At 37.2% G+C, this 19,658-nt stretch overlaps 1 long non-coding RNA gene across 1 annotated transcript in view; it reads left to right on the forward strand.

The window, feature by feature from the left end:
- LOC102163556 overlaps window positions 1–17,226 on the forward strand; it is a 60,694-nt gene extending 43,468 nt beyond the window's left edge. The window contains exons 2-3 of the long non-coding RNA XR_302482.3: window positions 13,837–14,054; window positions 17,012–17,226. This is a non-coding gene — a long non-coding RNA (uncharacterized LOC102163556). The remainder of the gene's footprint in view (window positions 1–13,836; window positions 14,055–17,011) is intronic.

Consider the following 19,658-nt stretch of genomic DNA (forward strand, 5'->3'; position numbering starts at 1 on the left):
AACAGATGAGGCTTGGATCTGGCATTGCTGTAGCTGTGGTGAAGGCCAGCTGCTGCAGCTCCGATTTTACCCCTAGCCTGGGAACTTCCATATGCTGCAGGTGTGGCCCTAAAAACAAATAAATAAAATAAAATAAAATGCAAATTATCTGGCCCTACCCTAGACCTACTGATTGAGAAATTCTGGGAGCTAGGCCAGCAATCTGTGTTTTACAAGCCTTCCACGTGATTCTGGTACACCCTTAAGTTTGAGAAGGTGGATGGATGTGATGCACAGGTCTGTCTTGTCTGGTGTCACTACTTGAAGCAGGAAACCAACTTAGTAGACCTCCAGTGTTTCAATGACTTTTTTCGCTTAAACCTCAGAACTGCACATTTGGTAGGTGCAGTCTCATTTTCCTCGTCCGTTTTTTTTTTTTTTTTTTTTAGGTCATCATTAGGAACTTCTCAGGTTACTTTTACTTCTAGAATTGTATATTCTGTTATCTTTAATCAATGCCATGTAATAATACAAATGCTGTCTCTAATAGTTAATATAACTAATGCATTTCTTCTCTATAATATATATTCTTTAAACATTTATTTTTCCTTTTATCTATTTTTTTCACAAGACCTAAAGTCTTAAATTTTCTTTTGTCGCTTGACACTAGAATAAACTCCTTTCAGGCATATGTATTAGCCAAAGCTGCATAATTCACTCCTTACTATTCGTATATTATTTAGAAATTAAGTGGTAAAAATGTGTTTTTAAACCAGTGATCAATCAGTATCAACTAATATTAAGTGTATGTTACAATCAATAATCTGTTGTTCCAAGAATAGCAGAATATATGTATCTATATACATTCCTATATGTGTATGCATGTGGGGGGGTATATATATGTGTGTATATATATATATTCTGCTGTGTGTGTGTGTAGTTGACCTAAGATACCATCCTCATTTAACATCTGCTTAAGAAGAAAATATAAACTTGAAAATATTAATGACAAAATCAGATAGCAATATAAGACATATTCCTAGGCTTTATATGGTTAATTGTAAAATAAATGGAAAATTCAGTGGAAAGGAAGAAGTCACTGGATTGATATGTCTGAGAAGGCTTCACTCAAATTTCCTTCACTGAGCCCATGGTTAGGAAGTACCTGCTACAGGAAGGGCCTTGTGCAAGTGCTGGAGAGAATATGGAACTTGAGCTAGACTTCTGGGAAGGTGATTTAAATGGCAGGAACAGCACAAGCAAAGGTATGGTGTAAGGAGTTAATATAGTAGGTCTAATAGCCCTCTCCTTGCATTTCTCCAAGGAAACCTGGACCATGACTGATGATTGCCAACCCCTGGGCATGTAGTCCTTGGAAGTTTATGTTAACTTTGATTATTTTTTGTTGTACACACCTGGAGCAATGGGCCATGGTTTACCAGCTTGTCAGAACTGTTTTGCACAAACATCAAGATTGCTGATGTGCACTATTTCATTGTTTAGGTTCTGAGTTTCAGTTACCTTGAATGGTCATCTACCAGAATGTGCATATGTGATCAGACTTCCACAAATGCCTTGGACCCTGAGATTTGAATCAGCTCCCCTGAGTGGAGATGTTCTGTACATGTCTTCTGCTAGAAAGAAGGCACATCTTATGTAGCCCTTGATGGGGAAGGACTGAAAAGCCTGAATCTGATCTCTCTGGATTCTGCCCAATGCATATCTTTTCTTTTGCTGCTTTTGCTCTGAACCTTTTGCTGTAATAAACCTTAGCCATGAATATAACCTGATTTGAGCCTTATAAATCCTTCTAATGAATCACTAATCATGGGGCAATCATGGGATCCCTGAAACACATCGCATGTGACAAGATTCAAAATGCACATAAATTTCTTTGGATAGAGACCATATATGTTTAGATATGGTAGAAAAATTCAACTCTTAATTCCTGAATGTAGGTAAAGTGTATGTGGGTGTTCATTGTTATTATTCTTCAAAGTTTCCTGTAGGTTTGAAATATTTCAAAGTATAAATTTGTAAAAAAAAAAAAAAAAAGAGTAGTATTAGGCAAATACCAGTACTAAGAAATATAAGCAGTTAAAAAATCCATTATTGCATGTGTGTATATAGAATCATAGAATTGTATGTCATCTTGAAGAATAGAATTTTACACTTCACGGTTTAGTCAAATCTATCCATCTTTTCTTGTTTGTTTGCACGTGTATTTTCCATTACTTCTTGCCCAGTTTCCTATCTGAGACAGATGGGGGCCTGAGAGGCATGGGAGATCCCTGAGTTCCTGGGCTGGAAGTGGGCATGAGGCTGTGGTAAGTGGAGCCAAGAGGATAATTACCAGGTCAGTTTCCTATGGAGTTGCTGGGTTAGTAGTGCCAAGACCAATAGTCTAGGGTCAGATGCCAAATTCAGTCAGGACAATGAGAAGAGGAAGCTCTAATTCAAAGCTGATCTGTCTGACAGAGAAGGCAGTGCAAAGAGAGTTCAAACAGGGAGGAAGACTGACAAGCCAAGAATGATCCCTGAGAAAAAAATACATACAGCTACAAATTCTTTTTTAACCTGGTTCCTGCCACAGCCAAAAAAGGGCATATCCTCCACGTATCCTGAAGTGACTGATACAGCTGGGGAGTAGACACTTGTAAGGTCACAGAATTCTCTGTCATCCCGGGATTGAATATTTACTTATGTTTCCTTCAGTATTTACTGCTTGAGAGTTTACATATAATTTTTATAATTTTTTTTTTTATTTTTACAGCCACACCTGTGGCATATAGAAGTTTCCAGGCTAGGGGTCAACTCAGAGCTACAGCTGTAAGCCTGTGCCACATAGCTGCAGCAACGCCAAGTTGGAGCCACACTTGTGGCCCACACCATAGCTTGCAGCAATAGTGGATCCTTAACCCACTGGGTGAGGCCAGGGATCGAACCAGCATCCTTACAGAGACAATGTCGGGTCCTTGACCCACTGAACCACACGGGAGCTCCTAATTTTTAAATCCCTATGATTAGACTATTATATCCACATATATGGGTGAGATTGGTTTATACTGTACTAGCTTCCTCAGTTTTTATAAATAGGATATGCATAGTGGTCAAGAACATGAATTCTGGAGTCAGACTTCTTGGAGCCGAATCTTCATTCTAATACTTAATATATATTTAGCAATATTGCTTAATTTATTGATATTGCACTCTTTTCTATAAAATTCAGGTTAAAATATTGCCGACCATAGGGTTATCATGAAGATGAAGTGAGGTATGTATGCAAAGCATAGAGCACAGTTCTGATAGAGATAGGGGGTCAATATGTTTTTATTATTTTATTGGTATTTGCAGCATTAAAGAAGGAATTATAAATAATAAAAGGGGAAAATGAGAATAACCTCTCTGATGTTGGATTGGAATTTAAAAATTCATGAGCAAAATGGCAGAAAAGGAGAATTTTCTACCATCATCCCACTATAGAACATCAAATTTTGGCAGTCACTCACAGATGAGAGTACTTTGTGGGGGTCTAGGAGTCCAACTGAGAAGTTCCAGCACATTGTTGGAGCAAAAAAATCTGTGAAGAGACGCAATGAAGAGCATAAGGAGAATAGTTTCATTTTACCTACCTAATTCTAGGGATCTAATGTACAGCATGGTGACTATAATTAATAATACTGTATTGTATACTTGAAATTTGCTGAGTAGATTTTAAGCATTCTTACTGCACATACCAAAAAAAAATAAGTATATGAGGTAATGTGTTAACAGACATAATTGTGGTAATCATTTCACAATGTATATGTATATCAATTAATATTCTACACTTTAAATATATGCAATTTTATTTGTTCTTTACACCTCAGTAAAACAGGGAAAAAACTATAAATATGAGCTAATGGTTTTGGATAAATGTAGAAACAGAAGTGTGTTCATGTGTATACAAAAAGATAGAGAGAGAGAAATAATTATTACTGTATGCATATATACATATATTCCCCAGCTTTGTCTGATGAGAGGGCCTAGAAGCAATGACACCCTAGTAGCCACAACCCCACCCAGTGCCCAGATTTGATTCTGTAAATATGATTTGCCAAAAAATAAAAAGAAACCAAAGTTCCTTAGAGAAATGGCTGACTCCAGGGCTGGAACAGTGAGAGAACGAGAGGAGCCTGGAACATTTTGCAGTGCCGAAAAATAAGTGATCAAAAAATGATGGGGGGATGTTCCTAGGTGTCACAACAGGTTAAAGATCCAGCATTGTTTCAGCTCTGGAGCAAGTCACAACTGTGGATGGGTTTGATCCCTGGTCCCGGAACTTCCACATGCTGCGGGTGCGACCAAAAATAATAATAATAATGTGGTGTGTTGAAAGAACATAGAAACCAACATGAAGAGGGTCCCAATGGCCAAATTTAGGAAAATTTAAGCATAAAATAAATGATTGTAATATAATCCATGGAATAAAACCAGTGTCCATAAGACCATATGATTAAAAAACCAAATAAATAAATAGAAGTAGGGTAGGGAAAGCTCTTTGTTACAGTAGAATTCCCAAGCAATAAATACTGAAGAAGTAAAAATATATATATTGAAGAAGAAGAAATAGAAAATCACCAGTTGCCAAACACTGTATTTGTTCCAGAATTGTTTCTGGAAAGATTAATGGATGCTAAAATTGGTGGACTAAAATATGGAGAAATGAGATTTTTTTACATAATGTCAAAGTATCTTCCCAGAAGACACTTATTAATGGCAAAGAGAAAAAGTATCAAGGTCACAGAAGACAAAGGAAGATTGAGAACTGTCCCAGATTAAAGAGACTAAGGAGACAGCTAAATACATTGTGTGATACTAGATTGTTGCATCCTAGTCCAGGAGAGGTCTCACATTAGTGATACAGTTGGCAGAATTTGAATATGGCCTATAGATTGTTTGGTGGTATTTGTTGGTGTTATTTTCTTGATTTTGATATCTTTAATATTGTTATGTAACATTTAATATTTGGGGAAGTTAAGGGTATACAGGCATTCTTTGTACTGTTTTTGCAGTTCTTTTGTAAGTCTGAAATCATTTCATAATGAGTTAAAAAATTAGTCTTTCTTTCCTGCTTACTGAAGTCTCCGTAGACTCTTCTAAAACCTATATTAGCAATAAACATATATTTGTATATAGATAGTTTTGTTCTATTTTATAGAAATGGGCTTGTATTATACATGGCTCTTTTTTATTTCCACTCAGCAATTATATTCAGTTCTTTTTGGGTGTTGGTATATCTCACAATGACCTAGCTTAACTTCTGTCTCCATAAGATGACCCCTGGAATACCATATCTCTACTTATATGACTTCACTCCTTGGTTACAGATAATGAGACTACAGTAAAGATCTGACTTAAATTGGAACCATCAGATTCTTTACATCAGAAATTTGAAATTGGGACCATAACATTCTTATTCAGACTGAGCTACTGTTTTGAGTGAAGGAAATTTTAAAACTTCAAAGCTGGAGTATAGCAATAACCTGATACGTAAACAGAGTAGAAGAGACAGTTGCTAGGCAGAGTGAAACAGAGAAGCAGGACAGGATATGAGACCTACCAAACTAATGATTTTATTATCCCATGCTCTTTCTGAGGAACTACTGCCCTCATATCCCACAAAATGCAATGAATCCTTCTGATACATTCTCCTTTTAGACAGCTGCCAAGAGGCAGAAACCACACCAGTTATTTTTTTTAAAGAATAACTTGAGGAGTTCCCATCATGACGCAGTAGTTAACGAATCTGACTAGGAACCATGAGGTTGCGGGTTCGATCCCTGGCCTTGCTCAGTGGGTTAAGGATCCGGCATTGCCGGGAGCTGTGGTGTAGGTCGAAGATGCGGCTCGGATCTCGCGTTGCTGTGGCTCTGGTGTAGGCCGGCATCTACAGCTCCGATTGGACTCCTAGCCTGGGAACTTCCATATGCCGCATATGGCCCTGGAAAAGGCAAAAAGACAAAAAAAAAAAAAAAAAAAGAAAAAGAAAGAAAGAAAGAAAAAAAAGCGTAACTTGATATAAAACTGCTAATTAGTTATTGCTGAACTGAAAAGACAAAAAGAAAACACTGAGTTATCCTGGAGGTAGCAATTGCAGAAAGCAAATACCATCATTATGGCTGGATGGAACAAAGGGACTATTACAATTTAAAACTTTCTATCACTTCCCCTCCTCCTCCTCTTCCTTCTTCCACAAATAAGCAGATAAAGATATATTTTTCCCTTTTTTCTTACATAAAGGTAAATACTCTCTTGCACTTTGCTTTTTACACTAAAAAAAAAATGTATCCTAAAATCTATCCATACCTGTTCACAGAGGTATTTGTCATTCTTTTTTGCAACTGTATAATATGCCTTTGTGTTGCTGTACAATAATTTATTCAGTTATTCGAGTAGGAGTTATTTTAATTATTTAAAAAGTATTTTAGGAGTTCCCACCATAGCTCAGCGGTTAGCAAACCTGACCAGCATCCATGAGGACACAGGTTCGATCCCTGGCCTTGATCAGTGGGTTAAGGATCTGGCGTTACTATGAGCTGTGATGTAGATCACAGATTCAGCTCAGGTGAATGTGGCTGAGGTGTAGGCTGGCAACTACAGCTCCAATTAGACTCAGCCTGGGAAACTCCATATGCCACGGGTATGGCCCTAAAAGACAAAAAGACCAAAAAAAAAAAAAAGTATTTAAAAACATTTTCTAGAAATATATACTATTCCACCTCTAAGAGTAAAGATTAATTTCACCTATTTTTGTCCTTAATATCAGTGGAATTTTGTATAACATCCACTCAATTGTATAACATCTGCCTCTGTTCACTCAACGTTATATTATGAAAATCATCTATATTGTTCTGTATAGACTCAACATTATGAGAATCAGGTATATTGTTCTGTATAGTTCATGCTTTATGATGGATAGTTCATTCTATTTATTTATTCATTCATTTCGCTGTTGATGGGCATTTGGGTTGTTCCCAGTTTGAGACTATTACAAAATAGTGCTATATGAACATCCTAGCACTTGTCTTTCTTATACATAGACAGACATTGGATATTTACTTAGGAGTTGAATTATTCTATTATAGGATGTACACATTTGGTTTTACTATATGCCACCAGTCTTCCAGAATATCAGTTTACACTTCCACTGGTAATATGAGAGCTTTCTTTATTCCATATCCTCACCAACCCTTAGTAATTTCATTTTAGCCTTTCAGGTGGGTGTGTATTGGTATACCACTGTGATTTCATTTTGCATTTCCTTGACGATTAATGAAATAGATTACCTTTTCATATATTTATTTCTTTATTTATTTTTGTCTTTTGCCATTTCTTGGGCCGCTTCCATGGCATATGGAGGTTCCCAGGCTAGGGGTCGAATCGGAGCTGTAGCCGCCAGCCTACGCCAGAGCCACAGCAACGCGGGATCCGAGCTGTGTCTGCAGCCACAGCTGACGGCAACGCTGGATTGTTAACCCGCTGAGCAAGGGCAGGGATCGAACCCGCAATCTCATGGTTCCTTGTCGGATTCATTAACCACTGCGCCGCAACCTCATGGTTCCTAGTCGGATTCGTTAACCACTGTGCCATGATGGGAACTCCTTTTCATATATTTATTGATCATTTGTATATCCTCTTTTATGAAATATCTGCTCAAATCTTTTGTCCTTTTCCTTTTAGATAGCGTGCATGTTCTTTTTTTTTTTTTTTTTTTTTTTTTTTTTTCCATTTTTGGCTGCCTCATGGCATATGGAGCTCCTGGTATATAGAGTTTCTGGGCCAGGAACCAAATCTGAGCCACAGTCTCCACCTAAGCTGCAGATGCAGCAATACTAGATCCCCAACCCACTGTGCTGAGCAGGGGATTGAACCTGCTGCCCAGCACTCCCAGGATGCTCTTGAACCCCTTTGCCACAGCAGGAACTCAACTTATTATTTTTTGAAGGAGGGTTTTTGTTTTGTTTTGTTTTAATATTCTGAATACAAGTTGTTTCTTATTTCCTTTTTTTTTTTTCTTTTTCTTTTCAGGGCTGCACCTGTAACACATGGAAGTGCCCAGGCTAGGGATGGAATCGGAGCTGCAGCTGCCAGCCTACACCACAGCCACAGCAATGTGGGATCTGAGCCTCCTCTGTGACCTACACCACAGCTCATGGCAACATTGGATCCTTAACCCACTGAGCAAGGCCAGGGATCCAGCTTGCATCCTTATGGATACTAGTCAGGTAAATTTCCACTGAACCATAACAGACACTTCTACAAGTTGTTTCTTGATGTCTTACCTTGGGTTCCCCAGAAGGAACCCCTGAGAGGAGGATTCTAGTGCAAGTGATTTATCAAGAAATTGCTCCCTAAAGAAAATAATATGGGAGTGTAAGTATCAGGAGAGGAAAGGGAAGAAGTCAAGCTAAGGTGTGACTTCAGGTAAAGTACTGATGAGAGTAGCTTCAGCCTGATCCTCAAGGGAACTCAGGGATACTCTTTATATATTAGAGTTTGTCTCATTTTGAGAAAAGGGAGCTGGATTTTCATACTCCTGATAACATAATTCTGATATTTGCTACAACATGGATAAACTTTGAAGACATTATGCTAAGTGAAATAGAACAAAAGGACAAATATTGTATGATTCCATTTATATGGCATCCTAAATTAGCCAGCTTTATAAAATGACAGAAAGTAGAATGGTGGTTTCCCGTTTGGGAAGAGTGGGGGGAAATGGAAAGTTATTATGTAATGTCTACAGAGTTTCAGTTTGGGATTATGAAAAATTCTGGAGATGGATGATGACAAGAATTGTACAACAATTTGAGTATACTTAATGACACTGAACTGTACACTTAAAAAGAGTTAAATGGTAAATTTTATGTTATTTGTATTTTAACATAATAAAAAAATAATCATATACATCATTATCAACTGGTATTTATCCCTGGGATGCAGTATAATTTAGCCTATGCAAATCAATAAGCATGATACACCACATTAATAGAATAAAAGGTTTTTAAAATCATATGATCATCTCAATAAATGCAGAAAACGCATTTCACAAAATTAAACCTCCTTTAGTGATAAACTCTCAGAAAATTAGGTGTAGAATGAACACCCTCAATATAATAAAGGCCATGTATGACAAGACCACAACTAACACTATACGTAATGGTGAAAAATTGAGGAGTTCCCGTCGTGGCCCAGTGGTTAACGAATCCAACTAGAAACCATGAGGTTGCAGGTTCGATCCCTGGCCTTGCCCAGTGGGTTAAGGATCCGGTGTTGCTGTGAGCTGTGGTGTAGGTCGCAGACACGTCTCGAATCCCCCGTTGCTGTGTCTCTGGCGTAGACCTGTGGCTACAGCTCCGATTCGACCCCTAGCCTGGGAACCTCCATATGCCATGGGAGCGGCTCAAGAAAAGGAAAAAAAAAAAAAAAAAAAAAAAAAAAAAGACTAAATAAATAATAAATAAATAAAAGGTTGAAAGCTTTTTCAAGAACAAGACAAGGGTGCCCACTCATTACTTTGATTCATCATAGTACCGAAAAGTCCTAGCTGAGCAAGTAAGCAAGCAAAACAAATAAAAGGCAACCAAATCAGAAATGAAGAAGTAGAACTGTCTGAAAACCCTAAAGACTCCATCAAAATTTTATAACAAATAAAAAAATCCAGTAAAGTTTTGTAGGATACAAAATAAATATATAGAACTTAATTGTTTTATACACTAACAAAGACCATCTGCAACAGAAATTAAGAAAACAATTCCATTTACAGTGGCATCAAAGACAGTAAAATATTTAGGAGTAAATTTAACCAAGAAGGTGAAACTGTAAGATATCAATGAAAGAAAATGAACAGATTGGGAGCTTGGGGTTAATGGATGCAAACTATTGCCTTTGGAATGGATTAGCAATGAGATCCTGCTGTGTAGCACTGGGAACTATATCTAATCACTTATGATGGAGCACGATAATGTGCGAAAATAGAATGTGTACATGTATGTGTAACTGGGTCACCATGCTGTACAGTAGAAAAAAATTGTATTGGGGAAATAATTTTAAAAAATAAACACACATACACACAAGAAAATACTTGTGAATACTTAAAATATCAAAAAATATCAATTTCTTAAAATATCAAAAAATATCAAAAGAGAATATTAAAAGAGAATACTTATAAATGGAAAAACATCTTGTATTCATGGATTAGAAGAATAAATGTTGTTAAAACATCTATAGTACCCAAAGTGATCTACAGATTCAATGCAGTCCTTTTAAAATATTTTTGGAGTTCCTATCTTGGTGCAGCAGAAATGAATCTGACTAGGAACCAGGAGCTTGCGGATTTGATCCCTTGCCTCACTCAGTGGGTTAAGGATCCCACATTGCTGTGGCTGTGGCGTAGACTGCCGGCTACAGCTCTGATTAGACCCCTAGCCTGGGAACCTCCATATGCCGTTGGTGCGGCCCTAAAAAGAAAAATAAATAAATAAATAAAATAAATAAAATATCTGATTTTCCTACAATGAAGACATACTCTTGTAAGTCAACCTGTGTAAGTTACAGTTTTTGGTAATGTGATTAATACTGAACATATTAAGATGTATAATAAGTATTCAAAACACAGATATGGATTACCTTTATTGTAGAGCATTTTGCATAGCACATATTAATATATTTATGCACTGATATCACCACATTAATGGTATTTAAATTTTACTTTTAATATGTAAATTTTAACAATGTGAAATTTAATATGTAAATTTTAACATTGTGAACTTGAGATTCATTTTTGTATCCTCTACTCTTAGCAGTTCTTGGCACACAGTCGTGATGAAATTTATGAATAACCTGAATTTCAAAGAAAGAAATCTTTGTAGGTGGTTATGTTGAATAATGTGAGAAGGATGATTGAGAACCTCAGTGGTGGTATACACATATATTTGTGATGTAATGCTGGCATTTTTTAAATTGGGGTATGGTTGATTTATATTATTATATACGTTTCAGGTATACAACATAGTGATTCACAATTTTATTTTATTTATTTATTTATTAGTCTTTTCTAGGGCCGCTCCCGTGGCATATGGAGGTTCCCAGGCTAGGGGGTCCAATCGGAGCTATAGCCGCCGGCCTACACCAGAGCCACAGCAACATGGGATCTGAGCCGAGTCTGCAACCTACACCACAGCTCACGGCAGCGCCGGATCCTTAACCCACTGAGCGAGGCCAAGGATCGAACCCGCAACCTCATGGTTCCTAGTCGGATTCGTTAACCACTGAGCCACAACGGGAACTCCTGATTCACAATTTTAAAGATTATACTCCACAGAAAGACAAATACCATATGATATCACTTATAATTGGAATCTAATATCCAGCACAGATGAACATTTCCACAGAAAAGAAAATCATGGACTTGGAGAATAGACTTGTGGCTGCCTGGGGGGAAGGGAGGGTGTGGGAGGGATCGGGAGTGTGGGGTTATCAGGTGCAAACTATTGCTCTTGGAATGGATTTACAATGCGATCCTGCTGTGTAGCATTGAGAACTATGTCTAGATACTTACATCGCAACAGAACAAAGGGAGGAAAAAAAATGTATACATGTAAGGATAACTTGGTCCACATGCTATACAGTGGAAAAAAAAAAGATTGTACTCCATGTATAGTTATTATAAAATACTGACTACATTCCCTGTGCTATACAATATATCCTTGTATCTTATTTATTTTATACATAGTAGTTTGTACCTCTTAATCCCCTGGCCCTATGGAGTTCCTCCCCTCTTTCCTCTCTCCAGTGATAACTACTAGTTTGTTCATTATATCTGTGAGCCTATTTCTTTTTTTATGCTCACTATTTTGTTTTCTTTTTTAGATTCCACATGTGTAGTATTTGTAGATAATATAATGTGTAGTATTTGTCTTCCTGCCTGACTTATTTCACTTAAAATTATACCCTCCAGGTCCATCCATGTTGTTCCAAATGGAAATTTTTCATTCTTTTTTATGGCTGAGTAATATTCTTCTGTGTGTGTGGGGGGGGGGGGATGTATCACATCTTCTTTATCCATTCATCTGTTGATGGACACTTAGAATGCTTCCATATCTTGGCTATTGTAAGTAATGCTGCAGTGAACATTGGGATGCATGTATCTTTTACAGTTAGTGTTTTGATTTTCTTCTGATAACCCAGGAGAAGCATGTATTTTTATATCACCAATCATAACAAATATTATTTAAGGTAAGTTGAACTATCACTGGCACATGAATATGAAATAACACCCTAGACAATAATTTATTTTCCTTTTACCAATAGAGGGCAACATGAACAAGCTGTTGGGTGGGTCGTCATAGTGTTCATAACCTCCTGTCTGTCAACAAGTCCAGAAAGTCAGTTTTACGCTTGCAATTAACAAAAGAAGGATTCTCTCTCCCTGTCTCTCCCTGTCTCTCCTTCTCTCTCTCTCTCTCTCTCTCTCTCTCTCTATATATATATATATATATATATATATATATATATATATATATTTTTTTTTCCGACTGCACCTGGAGCATGCAGATAGGTTCCCCAGGCCAGGGATTAAACCCATGCCACAGCTGTAACCAGATCCACAACAGAGACAGCACCAAATCCTGTTGAGCCATGGGGGAACTCCAAAATCAGTGCACTTTAATCTATAAACTTTATCAGGAGGAACTCCTATCTGGTTTCTCTGCCTGAAGACTTACCTTTTTCTATTCTCCCCACTACAGTACTGCTAGTATTTTCTTTTTAAAAGAGAAATCTGATACCATTCCCTTGTTTTAAAAAAGAAATTTTTATTGAACCCTGTTGCTTTTAGGATAAAGGCCAGTTCATTAGTACAGTATTTTGGTTTCTTCACAGTATGACCTCAACTTTTATTTCCCACTCTTCTCCACCCCTGGGAAATTATGTTCTTCCTCTATAGAAGGCTGTTCGTGACTCCCAGACATATCGTGCTCTTCTGTACTTTGACGTGTTGCTTCTGTTTTTTTTCCACCTGGACTTCCCCTCCCCACTAAATATCTAATTTTCATTTGAGACCTGGCTGAAAAGTCACCTCTCTGTGGAGCCGTTCATGACTCTCCATTAAAAATGAGCCTTGTTTCTTCCTCAAGTAGTACCTATCACACATTGCATTGTTTTTGTTTTTTGTTTGTTTGTTTGTTTGTTTGTTTTGCTTTTTAGGGCCCCACTTGCAGCATATGGAGGTTCCCAGACTAGGGCTCCAATCTGAGCTACAGTTACCAGCCTACACCACAGCCATCACACCACAGGATCCGAACATGTACCACAACTCATGGCAATGCCAAATCCCCTTCACTATTATAGAATAATCAGTTTGTCTGTATTTCCTCGTTGACTCCAAGGTCCCTGAGGTTTCATGTGTCATAAGGAAACAGCTTATTCATCTTTGTATCCTCAGTGCCTGGCTCATAATAATTACTCAGAATACACATTCACTGAATGGACAAAGGAAAAGAACTGAACAGGAAGTTCTCATATTGGACAAAACCCTTTGACCAAATTTTAGGCTGACAGTACATCTAGGGCATGTGGATGGTGTTTTTCATGAGCTCAGGAAGCATCAGATGTTACTAAAAGATTATTTTTGAAACGCAGGATTTTCTGGGGGAATATTAGTTTCTTCACCACTTCTTAGTGGCCAGTTTTTTTTTGTTTTGTTTTGTTTGTAGTACCCATGTAGAATGGGGTCCTTTAGTGCAGAAGTACAAGGATATTATGTTATTTACAGTTTGGAGAAATCCTGGTAACACCACGTCACTTGATTTCCAGGTCAGGCGGAATTCCACTCTCCTGCTTCTCTGCAGACAAGGGTGATGTACAATCTGTGTGTCCTTGGCACACTTGGTAACCAATTCCAGTCTCATTTCTGCCTTTATGCTGAGATCAGCATTCAGAAGTGCAGTGAGTGGAGAGGAAACATTCCTTTCGTGATTCTACCTCTGACTGGAGCGCCACAGTATGTTTAAGAGCACATGATCTATATACCAGTAAGTAGACACAGATGATGTTTTGTAGAGGTGGTCATTGCTATACCATCTGCCAGGTTCTGCAGTTTGTTAAAAGGGGAAAAAAAAGAAATTAGTTTGGCAGGATTTGCTCTTCACAAAATCATGTTGATTTTTGCCAGTTGTATGTAATTTGATATGCTCTTGCAAGATGAGTAAGAGAAAAGTACTTTCATATGGAGCAACAGGAAAAATGTGGCCATTGTTTTTATGACCTTTGTATGAGTAAGATAGGGCCATGGTAAATAAAAGATAAAATAAAGGAGTTGGAGACAGCTGCGTATCTAATTCAGAGCTACCAAAATTCAAAAATTGTTTGTAACTCTACTAGAAGTGATATATTATTGCCACATCTCAAACTAAAACAAGGAAAGGGAATAAAATCTAAAGCCTCTGGGATCAAAATATGCTCAATTCAGGATTTGAGAACTTATCTTTTTAGACTTATGCTAGTAAGTATCTTCAGAACATGTGTATGAATTTGGGAAAGGTAACAAGTACATACAAATAGTTTCTTCCTAATTTAGAGTCAGAGTCTTCATATGACTAATGTATTGGGAACTACAGGTGATCTAGTCGATACTACCTGCTAACATTATTTCAGTCAGTACCATAGCTGCTTCCCACGCTGATTTCACAATGATTTTGGAAGCGGCTGATTGAATTTTGTCAAATATAAGTGAAGGTCATAACTCGGATTTGTTATCCATTTTACTTTTATTAAGCAGAATGATGACTAAATAATTTCAAATGAGGGTTCATTCTAAATTTTGAATGAATGGGTTTTAGTGAAAGTTGGTTTGTGTGTAGTGCTTCCAGTTCTGGCTGTGAGTGAGGGGCAGAGATAAGAGAATCACCGGTGCCTCATAGTCATGTTAACCCAATTTTATTGTTTTCTTTTAAAATAATGTCTCTTAAATAATTATACTTCCTGCTACTTAAAATTCAAGTTCTTGGAGTTCCTGCTGTAGTGCAAATGTGGCATCTTGGGAGTCTGGGATACAGGTTCCACTCACATGTTATAGCGTTAAGGATCCTACATTGCTGCAGCTTCGGCTTAGGGTCACAACTGCAGCTCTGATTGGATCCCTGGCCTGGGAACTCCATATGCTGGGGAGGGGGGGCAGCCAAAAAGAAAAAAAAAATCAAGTTCTTTAAATTAAAGTTATGAAAAATTATCTTAAATTTATTCATGCATTCAGCGTACATACTATGTACAAGCCACTGTAGAACACTGATACTATACATTTGTCAATAAAAAAGAGATTTAGTTTATACCTTACCTTAACAATTCTTATATATCAAATTCTATACCACACAGTTTATGGCATTTTATTCTTAATGTACTTTTTGACTCCTTCTCTTCCATCATGTTATTTCACCAAAGGTTCAAGCTTTTTAAGAATTGCCATCTTGTATGGCTATCAAAGAATCTATAGACATGGTTCTAGGTGTTATCCACACTTTTCACATGCCAAAAAGTTGCATCATCTGGGTTCTCCTGCCCTCTCCTTCTCAAGGGGTTCAGCAGTGGGGAGCACTGGCCAGCGATTTATAATATATAAGAGAAAGAGAGTTTGGGATATTCTTTCCCAATTTTTTCTTCTGCAGCATAAGGATGGCAATAGCTCCATTCTTTATAGACAGCTCCTGTTCAATGGTTCCTCTTCCAAGTCTATGGGCTTTCAAGGTTCTAGTAACACAGTTTCTTTCTCCTGCCCCCTCAGGCCAAGGGAAGATTGCCCTCCCTGGTATTGCTCCTCCCTGAGTGCTTCACCCTCTGTTGGTTCACTCAACTCCCCACACCTAAGTCATCCCTTCACTAAGTTTTCTTTCAGTAAACACTTCAAGTTTTCCCCCTCTTTTTCTTGCTGGTACTCAAGAGAATGCCCCCAAGCCCTTATAAAGCCAAGGGAAAGGTTTCCAATGGTAACATGATGAGAGACCAGAAGAGGTTTGAACTATATCAATACACTATATGTATAATAGAATATATAAACAATGGAATAATATATAAATAATGGAAAAAATTTTTAACTATATATATAAGCATATATAATGGAATATATAAATAATGAAATTCTGTTTCTAAGCAACTTGTAGACAAATTCTTCAGCACTTTCAGAATATGTATAACATAGTTGTTTATCTGTAAAGTTAATTAATTAACTGGAAAAAATTCAATCCTGCTTTTTGTCTTACTTTCATCCAGTAAGTACAATGACAGCTAATTTATTTTATTTTATTTATTTATATTTATTTATTTATTTTTGTCTTTTTTTTTCTTTTTTCCTTCTTTTTTTTTTTTTTTTTTTTAGGGCCTCACCTGTTATATATGGTGGTTCCCAGTCTAGGGGTCGAATCGGAGCTGTAGCTGCCGGCCTATGCCACAGCCACAGCAACACTGGATCCTTAACCCACTGAGCAGGTGCAGGGATCAAACAGGTATCCTCATGAATACTAGTCGGGTTCATTAACCACTGAGCCCCAATGGAACTCCCAATGACTGCTAATATAGGGTTGATAAACTATGGCCTGACAAAGCAAATGTGGCCCACTGTCTCTTTTAGCAAATAAAGTTTAACTGCAACACAGTAACACCTATTCCTCTTTTTATTTTTTTTCCTGGCTGTGCCTGTGGCAAGTGGAAGTTCCAGGCCAGGGATCAAACCCACGCCATAGCAGCCACTTAAGCCATTGCAGTGACAATGCCAGATCCTTCATCCACCTCACAGCAAGAGAACTCTAACATCTATTTCTTTATGCAAAGCCTATGGCTGCCTTATGTTACCATGTCAGTGGTGAGTACTTGTAATAGAAACCCTATGGCCCACAAAGCCTAAAATATTTACTATCTAACCTTCTGAAGAAAAACTTTGCTGACCTTTGAACTAATTGGTTGAATGGTATATTTGTCTTTTTATTTATTTCGTCCTCAGCTGGACACAATCTTCTCTGCATTTGGTGTACTTCATTTGCTATCTCAGATATTTGAACTCAATCAATGTTGATTAATGAAGAAACCAAGAATGCTCTGACATTAACCTTACAAATGCTTTCTTAGGTCAGTCTCCCAAGGCAACAGAAATAAAAGTAAAAACAAACCAATGGGACCTAATCAAACTGACAAGATTTTGCACAGCAAAGGAAATCACAAAAGACCCAAAAAGACAACCTATGGAATGGGAGAAAATAGTTTCAAATGAAGCAACTGACAAGAGCGTAATCTCTAAAATATACAACTTACACAACTCAACAGAAAAAAAAAAAAAAACAACCCAATTGAAAAATGGGCAAAAGACCTGAATAGACATTTCTCCAAAGAAGATATGCAGATGTCCAACAAGCACATGAAAAAATGCTCAACATCACTAACAGAGCAATGCAAATCAAAACTACTATGAGGTACCACCTTGACACCTGTCAGAATGACCATCATTAAGAAGTCCACAAATAATAAATGCTGGAGAGGGTGTGGAGAAAAGGGAACCCTCCTGCACTGTTGGTGGGAATGTAAATTGGTACAACCATTGTGGAAAACAGTATGGAGGAACTTCAGAAAACTAAATATAGAATTACCATATGACCTAGCAATCCCACTCTTGGGCATGTATTCTGACAAAACTTTCCTTGAAAAAGATACATGTGCTCATATGTTTATTTCAGCACTATTCTCAATAACTAAGACATGGAAACAACCTAAATGTCCATCGATGATGAATGGATTAAGAATATGTGGTATATATACACAATGGAATGCTACTCAGCTATAAAAAAGAACAAAATAATGCCATTTTCAGCAACATGGGTAGAACTAGAGACTCTCATATTGAGTGAAGTAAGTCAGAAAGAGAAAGACAAATAGCATATGATATCACATTATCTGGAATCTAATATATGGCACAAATGAAACTTTCCACAGAAAAGAAACTCAAGGATTTGGCGAATAGATTTGTGGTTGCCAAGGGAGAGGGGGAGAGAATGGGATGGATTGGGAGTCTGGGGTTAATAGATGCAAACTACTGCATGTGGAGGGGATAAGCAATGAGATCCTGCTGTATAGCACAGGGAACTATATCTAATCAGTTGTGATGGAACATGATGGAGGATAATGTGAGAAAAAAAAAATATGTATGACCGGGTTGCTTTACTGTACAGTAGAAATTAACAGAACACTGTAGATCAACTATAATGGAAAAAATAAAAATCATATGAAAAAAGGAAGCAAGAGGAGTTCCTGTAGTGGCTCAGCAGTTAGCGAACCCGACTAGCATCCAAGAGGACTCAGATTCGATACCTGGCCCTGCTCAGTGGATTAAGGATCCGGCGTTGCCGTGAGCTGTGGTGTAGGTCACAGGCATGCCTTGGATCCCATGTTGCTGTGGCTGTGGTGTAGGCTGGCAGCTGTAGGTCCGATTTGACCCCTAGCCTGGGAACCTCCATATGCCACCAGTGCGACCCTAAAAAGACAAAAAGACCAAAAAAAAAAAAAAAAAAAAGCAACACACTGACAAATACAACCTCAATTGTACTTTAAACCTAGAAAATAAATTTTTATTTTTTTGAAAGATTTATAAGTCAAGTTTAGAGACAGTTATGGAAATTTGGGGTTTGATGTTTTAAATATTGGTAACCTGGCAGTTCTACACATTTAACATATGGTGAGTATTGTTATTAAAAATTCATTTGATTTCCATTTATTGAATAATTTAAACTGTGACTCATGTTCAAATTTTGATCATTGTTATATTTTCTAGTGGTGTTTTGAGAGTGGTAGAGTTTTAAAAAATAATATGAAATATACATAGCAGTATATTAACTTCTGAGTAGCAGAATTATAGGCTTGACCTTTCTTTGTGGTTTCTTCTTTTTCTGTTGTTGATTTTCCAAATATAACAATGAATAATGAGAAAATAAACTAATTTTTAAAATATGAAATATGTTCAGCTTCACAGAACTGAATATTTTATACTGCTATTTTAGTTTAAGAAATGAAAGACAGACCTTTAAAATACAAAGTTCATGGAATAAAATTAAGACTGAACTATTATTTTAGGAAAATATTGGAGTTCCTGTCATGGCTCAGCGATAACAAACCCGACTATTATCCATGAGGATGCGGGTTCGATCCCCGGCCTTATTCAGTGGGTTAAGGATCCAGCATTGCTGTGAGCTGTGGTGTAGGTTGCAGATGCAGCTGTGATTCTGCATTGCTGTGGCTGTGACACAAACTGGCAGCTGCAGCTCCAATTCAACCCCTAGCCTGGGAACTTCCTTATGCCGTAGGTGTGGCCTACGAGACAAAAGAAAAAAAGAAAAGAAAAAGAAAATATTCAACTAGCATATATTGACCGAAAATTAGAAAATAAAAACATTCACATTAGGATTTTTTGAAGTTTCGCATGAATTTTAACTTTAAATGGCAGAACATCAAATATAGTCTCATATATGTGTATCATTTTTATACATCTTCTTACTACCATTGAACAGGAGGAAATAAAATGTCTTCATATTTCCTCATTTTTAATTTTTATTTTTTGATATTGAACCAGATCTCCATTTTCTATAAATAGATGTATTTGTTTT

This window comes from Sus scrofa, chromosome 3, assembly GCF_000003025.6.
Source record: "Sus scrofa isolate TJ Tabasco breed Duroc chromosome 3, Sscrofa11.1, whole genome shotgun sequence".
In the NCBI taxonomy this organism is placed as follows: Eukaryota; Metazoa; Chordata; class Mammalia; order Artiodactyla; family Suidae; genus Sus; species Sus scrofa.